Here is a 16,965-nt window from a genome sequence, read left to right on the forward strand (position 1 = left end):
AACTGTCCATGTAGACTTTGGTGAAATCCCCCCCAAGACCAGATGCCCAGTCAAAAGTAGGTGAAACAGTGGGCATGTAACCCTCACCAAGAATTCCTGAGAAAACCGATTCCAGGTTTGACAATATCCCCATGAACCCACTCTTACCGTTGGGGGAAGCTTCTCCTCCCTGCTCTCTCTTTTTACCAGGGAGGAAAATCTTTTCCAGGAGATCCTAGAAGACTTCTGCTCTGGCTCAGCGGCTAGAACTGGGTGGGAAAACCACTCCTAAACTAAGATACATGGAAAATGAGATTATAGGATTCCCTTAGACTGATGATACCTTCCCATCCTCTGGGACTGGACAGCTGCTAGCTGACGAAACTGAGCTCTATGAACAAAAGCAAGGGGGAAAACGCAAGCAGTGTCTGCCCTGCCCAGTTATACCCACGGCTGTGAGTTCCCTCCCCAGGGAAGCCACCCAGCTCCTCCACCAGGTCAAATCTGCCCACCATTGTCTCGCATGGTACCTGCCGAGCTCCCTCGTAATGCTTGTGTCATTTACATATAAGTGTTTTACAGCTTCTCTCTCCACTACAGACTGTTAGTACTAAGGGGGTTGTTTCAGCACAACACGGTATTTTCAGGGCCCTGCCCATGCCTGGTGCATTTTAGATGCTCAGTGGATATTTGTTAAAGATGGATTGATGAATGGGTGGATGGGTGGATGGGTGGATGGATGTATGGGTGGATGAATGTTCCAGCCACTAAACTAGGTAGACCCTGCCTTTTTCTGCAAATGCATTAAAGAGGGGTGAATCGTGGTTTTCCTTCCTCCTCCCCATTCTCACTTACTGAAACTGCCCTGGGAGTATTTACCGTTCCACCCCCAGACCCAGCCTAACTCAAGGACCTTGGCCATTACATCTTTGATTGAACAAGTGGCTTTTTGTTAAGAAAGGGCTTCTTCTGAGGGAAGCTGAATAAAGGGAAAAGAAGAGAAAAGAGGAAATATAAGCCAGTAAAAGAGACAAGTAATTATTTTGCTGTATAAGTAGTTCACATGTTTTGAAGGAAGAAGCAAGTTTGAAAGAACATATTGTACACGACTGAGAAAGGGTGATTAAATCCGGTAGAGACAGGATGTGCTTGTACGAGATGGAGGAAAGTGAGGGAAGAGAGGGGGGGCTTTGGGACAGGTAGTGGTTTCAAGCTGGGGCAACAGGCAAGGAGGTGGGGCCTTAACCCTGGAGCCCACTGGCTGTCCCACCTCCTCACCACGCTTTGAACTTCCAGATCCTCCCGCTCTGCGTCCCACGGATGAACAGAACCTGAGGGGCCAGGAGAAAGCAGGTGGCCAGCTTCTGAGAGAGAACCCCACCGAACTTCTTAAACTCCTCTTGAATAAGATGACCCACCCTTCTCTGAGGCTCTGAAAAAAGAGTTTTTCCATGAAATTGCCTTTTACCCTTTTACTTATCAGAAGCTTAATGGCAAATAATGGCTAGTTACAACTGGTTATTTTCAAGAACTCTCAGGCGGACACAGTAATGGAATTCAGAGAAGCGGAGGAAATTCTTAAAAACAAGGGAGCAGGCTGTGGGACATCAAGAACCATTAGAGTCCCGCTTTCCTGCCCGGTGGGGAGACAGGGCTCAAGTTTAGCCACACGCTGATTAACACAGGGAAGGTGGCTGTCAGCCGTGGCTGCCAATTTTGCCACAATAAGCAGTTTCTGTAGTCCCCACATGGGGACCTTCTCCATGTAATTACACCATGAAAGGACAGATTTTTACTCGGAGACTAGGTTTGTGGTGTTAAAAATTTTATTGTGACTTTTTCCCCCTCAGTGAGAAAAGTGATAACCTTTTATTTTATGTAAGTATTTTAGTAATATTTTATTTCAAAAGCAATCATTTTTTTTATTTTAAAATCATCCTCCTAGAGATAACTACTGCTAATATATTGGTGTGTGTATCTGCTAGTCTTTCTTCTGTGCACATAAAATATAGAGAGACACAGATATTAGAATTGAGGTCAAAGACACTTACTTTTCATTCCCAATCTTCTTTTTCCTTTTCACAGGTTTCTATATCATTAAATTTTTTATTACATTTTTTAAAGATTAGATAATATTTTACTGTATGACTATACCATGATCTAGTTAAATAATCCTTTATTGTTTGATACTTAGATTTCTTTCAATGTTCTCCTTTTACAAATAGTGCTGGGGAGATTTTTTTTTTTTTCTTTTTGCTATGGAATTGTTTTTGCACACCTCTGTTCATTCGGAACCAATTTCTAGAAGTGCATTTTTCAATTCAAAGTGTATCTACATTCACAAGGCTTTTAATATATATTACCAAAGGGATTGCACCAACTTACACTCAGGAGACAAAGTGCCAGTCCCACCTCTACCCTTGAGCAGCCAGAAGTGTTTGCAAACCCAGTGATATGGTTCTGAAATCTTACAGGGGTGGAGAAAGAATAAAATAAAATGTTTTACATGAAAATACTTTGAACATTGAAAGTCCCACGAAAATGCTTGTTGCCATTATTATCAGTTTTTAAACCACCCAGGATGGAAAAGGCATTACCTCTCTCAACCATATATTCCAATAATTAACAGGATTTAAAGAATAAGATCCTTCTCAACTTCCCTCTAAATACAGCTGACACCCGATAAATTCCATTTATTCGAAACCATTTATTGGGCACCTTGTATGCATTAAGCTTTGCATTAAGTATGAGGAATATGGAAGAAAAATAAATAAACACAGTTCTTGACATCAGTGAGCTTCTAGCCTCGGTGGATACCTGGAGAAAAAGACTAAGTCCGGATTCGTTATGAGATCCTGGGTGCTCCATAGGCAGGGCATCCTCCATTTGGGGAGATCCAAGGAAGTCCCTCCCTGGAGGAAGGAAAGCTGAAGCTGAGCATAAAGAGGCAGCTGAGTTTTGGTTGGGTGGCCATGTGCCAATCCTCACTGTTTCTGAAACGATATGGAGAAATCACACTGAACTAGCAGCTATACTCCTGCACAGAAAGGGAGCTGGTTCCCGGGGTGAAGACTTTAATAAGTCACATGCTGGGAAGGCTAAGACCTCCTCTGGGGGTATACTTTGAGGAACACTGGGATAGGTATAATTTCTCTAGAAATCAGCCTGGCATTTTTGGTCCGTGAGGCAGGAGAGTGGAAACTGAGAGTAGAATTGCTTGGGACCACAGAGGGGATTTTAGAGAGGTCTGGAAGGAAGATGAAAGGGGTGAGAGATGGCATTGACCGGGCCAGGAACTTTGGAGTGGAAGACAGAGATGCCTAATAAGGAATTTTGCCAAGTGACTGTCGTGAAGTAGGCTACTTGTCTACCTACAAAATCCTCGCGCTTGTGAATACATAAAGGGACATAGGGCTGCGTGTGGTCTCCAGTTGGGTGGACTGAGAACGGAGGCTGCCTGTTGAAGGCTGCCACACCAGGTTTACCCATCTTTCCTTCTGTAGGCATCTGAGCGCTCCTGTGTGCTCAGAAAACTTCTGTGAAGCAGGAAAGCCCTCTTCTGAACTGCATAGGATATTAAAGTGAACGTCACCTGCTTCTCCTCTCATTCTGGCTCAGTGTGCCCACTTGGGCTCCCTGCGTCTGGCACGTGCACAGAGTTTAAAGAAGAGGCTGGGATTGTAATAGGGCCTTTTAGGCAGTCAAGGACATTCAGAAATGCAGGCCAGAAATCCGGGTGTGTGTCAACCCCTCTGCTTAGGCAAACCCATGGAAAGCATCCCAAGCCATTTATATTTTGACTTGACAATTAACAGAACTTCGAGTATCAGCAAAGCAGCAAATTTCCCTTTCAAATCATAGTGTTCTTGTGGTCATATTAAAATTAATTTCTGTCTCTAAAGCTGAGTTGAGAAGCATGGGAATGCAACAATAGGACGTCTGCCAGGTCAAGAATGAAAGTCATTATGGATAATCTTCCAACAAGAGTGTTAAAAAGATAGGGAGAAATTGACTAACCTTTTGAATATTGACTTCCGAATCTTTTTTTTTCCCATTGGCGGTGTCAGGGTTGTCTGGAAAACACACCATCGATTATATGTTGTGCAAAGAGGTGATGTTATTATTGAAAAGCAATGAGTCAGCAATGACTTACTGGATTCTGCCAGGCCAAGATTGTGGTAGCCAAGTATGCAGACATTTGCATAGGCGCACTCCACTTTTGTGAGCAAATACTTTGGTACCGGAAGCCTAGCAACCAAATGAGAGTTAGACTTACTGTTTGTTGTTGTGCTAATGGCACAGTAGACTTATTAAGAAATACAGGGAGAAATCCTTTTATAATTGACAATAGCATTTGCTTTTTAAGATATTAAGCATATTTTAGCATATTTTTCTAAGCGCATTGTCTTACTTTGGGATACAGAAATCCATCAATATTCAAAGCTCACTTATTCAGCAACCACATCTTTGTTAGTTTTGTTACCCATCTGTCCTTGAGTTCAAATGAAAATATATGAACAGCTTTATTGGAAGAATCAGTAAGGTCTCCTATCCCTCAGTAATAGGAAGGGCCTATAGATTAATGCGAAGGACGGGTTTCAGAGTTCAAGGTCAAGTGCTCTTTCAGTGGATCTGTGAATCAGAAGAATGTATTACATATGGTCTTATAAACTATTCAGTCAATCAGTCGTCCAGCAAGTGCTGTTGAACACCGTGAACATACATAAATGTGACAGTGTGTGCGGGCGGAAAATGCAGAGGAAGCCAGACAGGTTACTCTGAGAGTTTGATGATGGTAGTCAAGGTGGAACAGTTGCAGTAGGCCACATGGCAGAGATTTCCCACTTACTCGAAGGTCTTGATTAAATTGGTTAAATACAGTAGTTACCATCCAAACTAAGCTGCACTGACTCTCCCTGGATTAGCCAGGCTAAGTAGTGCCAGCCATTATAATACCCAGGCTCTCTATAGCTTGGAAGCTTGATAACCAAGGGTTTACTTGTCACCCATGTCACAGTTCATTGGGCATCAGCAGGGGATGCAAGACCCTTCCATCTATTGGCTATGCTTGGCTCTTCAAGTCCTGAAGTTCATCTTCCTCTGACCAGTACTGGATAAGAGAGAAAGAATTAATGAACAAGAGAATGAAAATGTGTGAAAAGTTTTAAATACCAGGACCAGATTAGAAGCATATCATTTTTGCTCACTTTCAGACGTCACAACTCAATCACCTCATCCCATCTAATTGCAAGGGAGTCAATCCAATGACCCTTAACTCTGTGCCCAGAAAGAAAAGGAGAACCAAATTTCTGATGGACAACAGAAGTTTTTAACACTCCTGTGAATGGTCTCCCAGGATTCTAAGATGATAGGAAAAAGCAGGAAATAAGGAGGAAAAAGTGCTTTTGATACTTTCTTGAGAATTTCTTCTTAGACATATTAAATTTCTCAGATGTACACACAGCCCACTCTCGATGTTTTAAAGATTCTCCCATTAGGCCCTTGGCCAGCGCACTTCATCTTTCCAGGCCTTAGTCGTCCCATATAGAAAAGTGAGAGATTGGACCAGAATCTTTCAAGTCTTTTGGTTCCTTCATATCCAAAATTCTAGAACTCCTGCTCTGCATTTCCTCCTGAGACAAATAAGCAGGGAGCCAGGGAGGCAATGCCATGAGGCCAATAATTTATTTTTTATTTTATTTCTAACTTCTCTTCTTATTTCCCAAGCCCAGGTTTCTACAAATTAAACTATACATAATAGACAATGTTGTTACCAATATAATAGTGATTTTTTTATGGCAAAGTTGTTTTGTGTATGGGTGAACAGCACATTCACACCCACATATAAAATGGCCACAGAGATCCCTCTGTGAGAAAATAATCTTGTTAGAAGAGTCTTGCAAAACACGTTCTCCTCCTCCTCTCCTGCCCTGTATTAGTTCCACAGTGATAAACAGTGCTACCTCAGTGGCTTACAACACTTACTTTCTGCTCACTCTGTGTAAGGATGGCACATCAGCTCCACGTTGGCAGTGGCTCTGCTAGGATTGGTTGGACTCCGATGGGCTCCGCCTGTCTTCTTGTTCGAGAACCCAGACTAAGGGAACAGCTACTATCTGGAACATCCTGAGGGCATGTGGAGAAAAAGAATAAGAAAGCCTAAGCCAAACCGTGCCATGTGTTTCAGGCTTCTGTTTGGACACAGCAAAAACAACCACAACCATTCACATTCCATTGGCCAAAGCTTTTCACACAGCCAAGTCCAAAGTCATTGAAATGGGATGTGTATTCCTACCACAGGGTGTAGGATTACGTTCAATGACAATGGATGACAGTATGTAATCCTGTGACTGGGAGACAACAAATATTTGAGGAGTATAATCCAGTCTTCTCACACGCCCACCCCCTCCATTGAAGTCCTAAATGTGACACTTCTCATGGAGAAGAAGCCACTTGACCTCCCTCCTTCTGTGGTGGAAAGTTCCTGGGTTAGAGACAGTTTGGGAGGGAGAAACAATCAGCCATGTGGAAACAGAGGGATTTAGCAAACATTTATATAGTCCTCATTATACGCTAGGGACTGTTTTAAATTCATTGCCAGCAGTAACTCATCTGATCTTCATCACGGCTCTATACAGTTGGTCCTAGTATTATTCCAGTTTTCCAGATGAGGAAACTAAGGCACAGAGAAGTTAAGTAAGTTGCCTATGATCACATCTAGTAAGTGGCAGAAATGGGATTCCAACCCAGGTAATCTGGCTCCAGAATCCTTATTCATAGACACTAAGATGGGAAGAGGAATGGGACAAGTCCAGCACCACGGACGAGCCGGTTGCTGATAAGCTATGCTTTTAGGGGAGACATAATAATAATGTCTGGAAGTGACAGACCTTATTTCAGTAAGACAAGTATTACCATATAATAATAATGTTTCAGTAACACTTGTATGTTTTTCAGAATATACACAAAACCGGGCATTCTCAGATGGTTGGGATGCAGGCCACTGTCCTATGTCCCTGCATAAATGTCTTCTCTCATGGAGTTTATGCTTTAGTGGAGGCAGACACACCATCAACACAGCTAAGGAAAAAACATCATAGGTCAGTGATGGTAAGCCCTGTGGGAATCAGTAAAGTAGGACCGGAGATGAAGAATGTAGATCAGTGCTGGAGACGGGTTGCAGTTTAAAGATGGTGGTCCATGAAGGCCTTGCCGATAAGGTGACATTTGAGCAATGGCCCAAAAGGGGTGAGGGAGATGGATATTTGATGAAAGAATGAATGAATGATCAAGCAGATCTAGCTATCCCTGTAAGCCTTTAATTAATTAACTAATTAATTTAATTAAAAAACAAAACAAAAAAAAAACAATTACTTATTACTTATGCCCAGCCCAACCACCCTTGGCCCTGGTGTATCTCAAGCTTCTGTGCTGGCTGAGCCAGGCCCCTTTTCTCTCTCACATGGTTGTGGCTGCTCCCATTCCACCAAAGGATTTCCTGCAGGCGAAAGGGGGAACAATCATGATCTTCTCTTTAAATGGCCAATGGATTTTTTCTGATTGGGAATATGCGGGGGTCACGTGGTGGCGGTTGTTCACATTGTTCTGGGGCGTGGGATGGAAGGAGAGGGGTTGATGTGGGCTGTTGTTAGTATGTCTACACACACGTGCGTCTAAGACAAGGCTGATCATATTTTGCTCAACAAGATAGTGAGCCAGGATGACAGACAGAGCTAATAGAACTACTGAGCAATGAGCGAATGAGGCGTGAAGCCTTTGGTGGTGTGCAGAGATTAAACCTGGCTGATACCAAGAATGCAAAAGGAGAAGAGAGTATCTGCTTTCCTGCTGTCCGACTTCTCTAGGAATGAGAGGGGTCAGATCAGGAGAAGCCAGGACCTGCAAACCAGTCATACCGCCCAAGGAGAGCAGGGGAGTGCAGAGGGAGGGAAAGAGGGATTGCACTAGAGGGAAGGGGGAAAGCAGCAAGCTGAGCTGTGACAACTGGGCATTCGGCAGAGATCCAGAATCTGCTGGGCCTGGTCATGGGAGAACTAGGGTCTTCACAGTTGACAAGGCAGAATTACAGAACCAGGGCACTGGGCAGGACCCATGCAAGGCTTTCTTGGCCTTCTCTCACTGGATGGACATTCATCCCAGCACCTAGAGATAGGGCTCCAAGGGCCCCAGCTGTGGAAACCTGTGGTTAGAGGTAGCCAGGCAGGTCAGGGATGTCTCCAGGCTGTGTGAACTGACACACACTAAGACCTTTTATCACAGAAACCCCAAGCTACGTGGGAGGCATGCTTAGGAGAGTTGAGGTAGGCTGAGGGTTTTTTTGTTTTGTTTTGTTTTTGTAATTATGATAGGTTAGTCAGGATACAGTACATCATGAGTGTTTTTTTTTTTTCATTTCTTTAGGCTATGGTTAGGTTTTTGTGTTTGTTTTGTTTTTATTTTGGTTTTGTGTACCATATTTAGAAAACTGATTAATTAAACAATCTGCGCCCGCCCCCCATCTCCGATGCAGTTGTCAGCCGGAAGGAACGACATTAACATGCAGAGCCAGCAACGGGCAAGGCCCGAGCAGGGGCCCAGGAGGCCCTCTGCAGTCAGCACAGGAGAGGGGCGCAGAACAGGAGGAAGTCTCCGGGAGAGGAACCGGAGGAAGGGAACGAGTCAGGGCTCACGGGGCATCCCCCAGTCAGAGGCCGGTGTCTGCGAACTTGCATGAAGCTGGCCTCAAAATTCAACTCCCAGGTTCTCCTCTTACGTGGGAGAGCATCGGGTCCAGAGAGCTGGAGCCACGTTAGGCGTGCGCCGGAAATGTTTAACAACTGCCCCTGAGAAAAAAAGAAGAAACACGAAACCCTGATTTGTAGCATTTGCCAATTCCCGTGGTACAAACCCCCCACGGTGGCTGACCTCGGGCTGCCAACATGAAGCCGCCCGGCTTGCAGCGTCCCTGAAGATGCCTCCTGGTCTGAGCAGCCCGCGGAGAGCGCGCTGACGTCACAGCTCCTGACGCACTGAGCCCTCCCCCAGGGGATTCCCTGAGCCCTGGCTAGGCCCAGAGGGTGGAGACGCCCCCAATTCTACCTTCACCACGACTGTCTTCCTGCGTCACCTCTTCGCCTAAGAACCATCTACGCGCTGTTGAAAATGCCCTTCTGTAAAAGGCACAGCACGGAATCTAGTCAGTGGTGTTACAAGAGCGGCCCCCGGTGACGCACGGTGGCTACCCCGGGGCTGAGCGCGGTTAACACAGAGATGTCGAATCACGACGGTGCACGCCTGAAACTAATGTGACGTTGTGAGGCTACTCCACTCCAAGGAAAAACATTTCTTAAAGCACAAAACATTTAAAAATGCCCCTTCTACTACAAACGTGTGACCGGTAGATAAATAAGTCCTAGAGATCTAATGCAGAGCCTAGTGACTGTAGGTGACGATGCCGTGTCATAAACTTCAAAGCTGCAAAGAGACCAGGTCTTGATTGCTCCCATCAGTGGGAGGTGACGGAGGTGCTCGCTAACACTGAGGTGGTGATCACATCGCAGTGTGTAATGTAGCAAACCAACACGATGTAAGCCTTAAACTTATACAAAGTTATATGCCAGTTATATTTCAATAAAATTGTTTTAAAAAATTTGAGATGCCACTTTCTAGGCCCTGCCCTCTAAAACTTTTGACCCATTGTATCTGGGGTGGGCAGTGGTGCTTAGAACACTCTAGAAGCAGTGATCCAGGAACACCCACTCCTATTGACGGACCATCCCTGCATCCCCATGGCACCCAGCACCAGAGCCACCTCTGGGTAGGGGGAGTACACTGAGGGAGGCCTTTATCAGGTAGGGGGCCCCTTGAAAGGGCACGGAACCCACAGCCCAAGGGCCTCTGGTGGCCATGGCAGGGTGGTTAACAGTACAGATCTCAGAACCCAACTACTGAGCGCCTCTCCCTCCATACAGTGCTCACTGGCTGTGTGACCTTGGACAACTCATGGAGACTTTCTGGGCCCCAGTGACCTCATCTGTAAAATGGGTGTATTATTAATAGTACTTGCATCTCAGGTTGGTTATGAGGGGAGGCACGTAGTGTATCCTGTGTAAGCGTTTGCCTGTTTTATCACCACACATTTTTGAGCACACTGGAGGCTTTCAGGGTAAGGTTGTTGGCTTAAACCACTTACCCCTTCGAGCTTCAGTGTTCTCATCTTTGAAATGGGAGCAATGATGCAGCAGTCATCGTGGCAGGAGTAGGAGTAGGAGTGGTAACAGTAGCCGCCTCCCTGCCCACTGCACAGGATTATTGTAAAAATAAAACGATAATGATGAGAAAGTGCGAAGTGCTTTGTAAACCATAACTCACTGTGGAGACAAGAGGTTTGTCATTTGCTCTTTGATGTTATTAATTTGAGGCAGGACTCAGAGTCTAAAGCCTGGGGTCCCGTTTTTGCTTTGCCTTCTACACTGAGTGATGGCACACACAGCCCAGTACTTCTCTGAGCCTCTCCTGTCAAACAGGGCCTCTTAGCAGAGACGTGACATGTCTCAGGTGACGCTAGGTCAGTTCGTGCCTCCCCACCTTCGCTTCACACTGGAATGTTCCGGAGGGCCTTTTAAAAATGCCTGTGTACAGGTGGGCCCAACCCTCAACCAATTAAGCAGAATCTCTAGTGAGAAGGCAGAATGGGTAGTTTTAAGAAGTTCCCTATGTTGTCCCAATGCGAATCCTGGATTGAAAACCACTGATTTCTGGAAACGTCTGGGTGGCTCAGTCAGTTAAGCCTCCGACTCTTGGTTTCCCCTCAGGTCATGATGTCAGGGTTGTGGGATCAAGCCCTGCATCTGGCTCCATGATCAGCGGGGAGTCTGCTTAAGGATTCTCTCTCCCTCTCCCTCCCATTCTTTCTCTCTCTTTCTGAAATAAATAAATAAAATCTTAAGAAAGAAAGAAAGAAAGAAAGAAAGAAAGAAAGAAAGAAAGAAAGAAAAAGAAAGAAAGCAAGCAAAAGAGAAAGTCATCAATTTCTGCGGAACAGCTATGTAAGTCTACAATGTATGGTGTTTTTAAGAATGTTTTTAGTTAACCGATGATCTCATGAGAAGCTAGTTACTCAGAAAATCAGGCCAGCGTCTGTTTCGCGCCTTCTGCCGGAGCATGCCCTTGCCGGGGAGGACTGCCCCTCACCCACATGCTTTCTGGCCTTGAGGCCAGGCAGGCGTGTGAGAACCAGCCTCTCTCAAGTCGGATGCTGCTGGGATGCGGTGGCTGCCCAGGGGAGCTGGCGCACGCAAGCCTGCAGCCACGGGGACGCATTCAGCGCTCTGCCTTATTAGAAGTGACTCCAGCGCAAAGGTGCATACGCGACAGTGTGGCAGTTCGCCCCGCTCCGGTCGGGAGCCAGGAGATCTTTCTGCTAAACTCCCCCTAGGCGGTACCATGCAGAGTCAGCTCGGATCGGGACAGGTGCTGCCTCTGCCCACCCTCTGGCTCTCAGGGCTGGGTGAGACCACCAGGCGGTCTCCCAGCACAGTCTCCACCAAGTCCCCCCTCAGTGGCCCCTCTGGAGGTCATGGGAGAGGAGGGAGGGAGGGAGGGAGTCAGGAATCGGAGGTTGACAGTTCGTATCAGCCTCTGTATTGTCCCTATTAACTTTCACACAGCGTGGTGTTCTGACGACGCCGCAGGCTCTCATGGGATGGTCATTTTATATAAAAGTAGTTCCCTTGTAGAAAGTGCCAGATGTTTCCCACCAAAGGATATCTCATAATAGGGAATAAGATGGACAACTCTTTAAGAAGCAATAAAATGTAAACTTGATCTTGCAATGATAAAAAATAATAATAACAGATGGTCACATGAGCAAGGGTCCTGCGGTGAAGGTTCGCAGGTAAATGTGTAAATATGTTGTCTGGCCTCGGGACACAGAAACAGGTCGTTGCTGCGGGCACACGTTTGACCGCAGCGCAGGGAGAGCTAGAGCCTTCATCGCCCTCCTCGGGTGGGGTTTTCAGAGCACCACGTCCCCAGCTGCCACCTTCTCCTTAAAACCTCTTCCCTCCTCTCTCAAAGACAGAAGACTAGGCTGGCTCCACGTCTAGTGTTGGATAACATCAACATACGACCAGGTCTCTTGTATGCAGAGTTTCATACCATATCTTATTAGATTCTTTTTGGGCTTTTCCACCTTTACAGCTTCATGGATTCCCTTACTCATGCTACGGGCAGCCACTGACCATTGACTTTGGGCAAAGTTGATATAATGCTCTTAATCTTGAGTCTTAATCTCAGCCTTCTGCTGCCCTCCCCGCCCTGAGCAGATTATGGCTTGTTTCCAGACTAAACGTTGGCATTCTATATTGGAAAGACAAGCCAGACTTATGCAAATCAAAGGGTACCTCTGGGGTTCTCTCCCTGTTATTCTAGCCTCAGGCCATCTAACCAGGGTGGAACAGCAGGTAAGGAGACCCAGTGGCCAGAGAACCCCAACCGGGCAGACCCCAAAGGAAGCACCCAACACAATTCCTTACAATTAAAGCCAGAGATGAATACATGTAAAATTTGTTTGCAAGAAATAAGACTTTTTACATTTTTAGGACAAGAGAGAACTTTGAAATTTGATTTGCATTCATAGTCAGGAGATGGGGCAGGTGGTGTCCTCACCGTTGATGATGGGAAACTCAAGTTGGAGGAGCGCAAGAAGATTTGAGGAGTTTCGGGCTTCCCCACCATCTGTGTCTTGTTGTTGTTGTTTTTTTCTTTTTTTAATGTCCTGTATTCTTATTCAGAGTTTCTTTATTCAGAAGTGTTGAAACTTGTGATTGATTCTTCTCAACAGTTTTAATTTTGAAAATAGTCAACATTTTAAATTGTGAAACTACTCTTTACTAGATGTCTAGTAAGCTCAGAAAAATACAACGGATGGATATTTTATGTTCTAATTTTTTTAACTGAAAAATGTAAATATTTAAGTCCACTTAAAATTGTAATAGGTCTTGTATTTTCATCTCCATTCAGAAATAACTCACCTGAAACCCATTTTATGCAACAAAACTCATCAGGTCATTTGTTCTTATTTATTATTCTTTTTATTGTCTCATCAAATTTACATGCTGCAAAATTGTAGGCTTTTTCTATTTCGTTCCTTTTGGGTAAGTAATGTAAATTTATGCACTTAAAACCAGGAGCTTCATCAAATTTTATTTTTTTAATTTCCTATGTCTTTTATTTGATTTCTTTAAACAAACAAGAATCACCCATTTTTCCCTGCCCCCCCCACCCCTCCACCTCTGACAACCACCAATCTGTTCTCTGTATCTGAGCTTAGTCTTATAGAGATCGTTAGGTGATAGACTTTTTTTAGATTCTGGACATAAGAGAGATCACACGGTATTTGTCCTGCCATCGGAGTCTTGATCATTTTTATCAAAATCCACAGTTTGCCAAAACCTGGAAATGACTCAAATGTCCATCAATAGTAGAATGAATAAATAATGGTCTTTCATTCGATGTACTATGAAACAAGGTAAATGAGACAAAGTGAAAATGAATTTTGTAAAACTACACGTAAAAGGATGAGTCATAGAGCAATGTGGGATTAAGGAAGCCAGACACATGTGCTTACAAAATGCACGTTATAGGTTCCATGTGTATAAAGTACAAAAGTAGGCAAAAGTAATCTGTGATGTTAGAAGTCAGAAGAATGGTTTCTATTGGGTGGGTAGAGATTGGGAGAAGACAATCAGGGGGATTTTGGGGGCGCTGTTAGTGTTCTGTTTGTTGACCTGGTTGTAACATGGGCGTATTTACTTCGCAAGAATTCATTAAACAGAATACTTAAAATTTGTGCATATCTTACATGTGACAGTCTTTAAAGAAACCCAAATCTTGGGGCACCTGGGTGACTCAGTTGGTTTAGTGTCGACTCTTGGACTCAGGTCATGATCTCACGTGTTATGGGGTTGAGCCCCACATCAGGCTCCTGACTCAGCAGGGAGTCTGCTTGAAGACCCCCAGTCTCTCTTTCTCTCCAATAAATAAGTAAATCTTTGGAAGGAAGGAAGGAAGGAAGGAAGGAAGGAAGGAAGGAAGGAAGGAAGGAAGGAAGGAAGGAAGGGAAAGAAGGAAAGAAAAGAAATCGAAATCTTGACTTGGGCCCCACTTACCCATCAGAAATTGAGCTTGCCATAGCTAGGTAGGTTCTCAGAGTCACTGCTTAACATGGTAGGTCCATTTCTAGAGTCAAGGAAACTGGGTCAAAAATTTCAAATTAGAGCATTGGAGCAATAGGGGCAGATGAGGCAGGACAGGGTGGGGACCGCACTCACTTAGGGAATCACCAGGTTTTGGGAGCAGGTCCTACAAAATGGCAGAGCTGAGATCCCTGGTGTTCAGGATTGGTTCTGGGCCTGAGTGGGCCAGAATATGCAGATGGTGTGTCCACAGTGGGTCTACCAGTGGGGAGACAGTGGGGAGTGGTGTGTTGGGAGCTCAGATCTGTTATTCTTAACTCTCAGGAGCCACACTGCCTCCCTTCCTATGGTTCGCCCTCTCCCCTGTGGATAGTGGGGTCAACACACGCCATGGGACTGTGGCCCTGATTTTCCATCCAGGGAGAGTAGCTCTTGTTTCTTAGAAAAGCAAGCTGTGAGACATGAATTTCCCTTTTTCAACTCTTGGCCTATGTAGAAGAGACTTGGCTTAATGGAAGAGCGTGATGAACGGAAGCTTTTGGAAGAGGGCCTGGGCAGGATCAGCATAGAGCAAAATGGGGAAGAAGGAGGATTTTGTGGAGATCCTGCCACAGTGGGACATAGCATGGTGGGAAGGTATTTTTGAATAAGATAATGGGAGGAGCGTAATGTTGGGGGGGTCTCTGAGGATTCAGGAGCAAGGCAGCTGGTCATGGGCAAGGTGTGGGGGCTGCCAATTTCCTGCAAATCTGCTCTTCAGTCCTGAGTCTTGCATTTTTAAACCACAGTCACACACACCCTGGGAGCTAGTGAGGACTGAGGCCAAGATTATTGTCCTTGAACTGAGGTATGGGGCTGACTTTTTCCTAATTGGAGTCCAAATATTTGGAGCGATTTGTCCCAGGAACCATCACTAGAGCAGACTGTGGACCCTCTTCAGGTGTTCCAGCCCCGTCAATAAGGAGGCCCTTGATCAAGATCTCACTTGCAGTGGGGGCTGGGAAGCCAGGGGGAGGCTCAGAGAAACAAAAACCAAATCTATCCCTAGCCCAGTATCCACCAGCCCTAAAAAATCGTTAGTGGACAAGCAGGAGGTATGCCTAGTTCTGGAAAAAAACACAATACATGACCCAGTTTAACATTCAGCATAGCTTCCCTAGGAGTTAGCAGTTGTGATTACCTTTCTCTGTGAAGGTTTACTTAACCACTGTGTTTGACCTGCTGAGGAATAAGATGCGGGAGGAGCTGAGAAGTCATTGTTGAAACACAGTAACACCACCCCTAGGGCTAATTCCCTGTCATGGGGATTTCAAGGCACCAGAGAGTACATGGCCACTATTAACCAGATTCCAAGACAGTCAAGGAGAACCCCCGGGAAAATAGGTTTTTGTTTTTATTTTGTTTAGTTTTTTAGTCCATAAAATACCCCTGAAAAGCATTCTTATAGGAAAACTTTGTTTAAGAGAGTTTCTTGGAGCCTGGGCCAGCACGCCAGGGAGTACGAGCAATGGCAGTGCCTACTCCTCCCCGCCCCCAGCCCGCTCGCCCTGTAGATCCCTTTCTTGTGCAAAACACATGGAGCCCTGACTTGGTAGAGCTGTCCAGACAGCATCTGACCTTCCCCAAAAACTGTGACTTACAGAATGTTGATCTCCAGCATTTTGAGGCAATGCCCAAAAGAGCAGAGGAGTCTCAATAAAACGATATTCTAGAACTTCTTCAGCCAGTGGGCCAAATTCCATCCCTAAACCAGGATGAGTAATCAGATCTCCAAGACAAAGAAGTCTCCCAGGGCTATACAGACCTCATGAAGCCGGATTTGTGGGAGCAAAGTGTCGGAGAGCCTCGCACATACGTCGGGCCGGGAGCTGAGCTGAATTTTCTGAGGTCTGGCTCTCCTGACTCCACGCCTACTCAGGGCCTGGCGTGCTGCCCCCTCGGGTCCATTGCTGCTGTCCCCGCTGTCCGCTCCACCCCGCATAGGAGGAGGAGTCATTGCGCTGTCCGTCACAGACCGTCTGCAAATCAAGATAATTCTCAGATGCTCTCAGCTTCACTTCATTTCTCTCTCCCATTGGCATGGGACTGACAATTTATTAAGCCTCTCTGTACTTCAATATCCCCACCCGTTAAAAGGGGAGGTAATCGTCTGTGCCACTCATGGGGCCATTGTGAGGGCTAAATGAAATGCAAATGATGAGGACGCTTAGGGCAGTGTCTGGCCTGTGGTAACATGATTATACCCATTTTGAGCCTTTAGCAACTTGATTTAAATTGAATGACCCAAGGAGTTAGATGGGGCAGGTAGTTTAGAATGTGCAACCTGGAGAGGGGGAGGCATTTGGAAAGGTTCCTAGAAGAGCCAACGAGAAGGTCCCCGAAGAACCACATCCTGGCTTCCTCACAGGAGACTTTACTAAACCGAGAGCTCCAAAGAAGAAAGTACTTGATGGTAACTAGGTGCCTCAAATCTCTGTTGTCACTAAGATTTCTATTTCCAAGATGTCTGAGAGGGAGTGGTAGGAGGTAAAGAAAGCCTTCTCGAAGTTGTCCGTGGCGTGGTATCCAGCACATGGGAACCAGCGCTGGCCAGGAAGGATGGGCGAAGGCTGGTCTCTTCAGGGCTCATCAAACAATACCTGGCTGCTTCAAATGCCTCAAGATGGGCAGCCTTGCCTCTGGATGTTCTTCCCTTGATTTATAAAAATCATAAGATTTAAAAGAAAATATATGCCATATGTTTCCAAAAATTTACACTTAGTTCATCAAATTTGTTGTTTTCTGAGAG

At 45.4% G+C, this 16,965-nt stretch overlaps 1 protein-coding gene across 2 annotated transcripts in view; it reads left to right on the forward strand.

Moving 5' to 3' along the window:
• Positions 1 to 16,965, forward strand: part of PRLR (prolactin receptor) — a 169,645-nt gene that overhangs the window by 128,879 nt on the left and 23,801 nt on the right. The gene's annotated exons all lie outside the window — the stretch shown is intronic.

Source organism: Ursus americanus, chromosome 15 (assembly GCF_024610735.1).
Source record: "Ursus americanus isolate L20-20 chromosome 15, mUrsAme1.1.p, whole genome shotgun sequence".
Taxonomy (NCBI): domain Eukaryota; kingdom Metazoa; phylum Chordata; class Mammalia; order Carnivora; family Ursidae; genus Ursus; species Ursus americanus.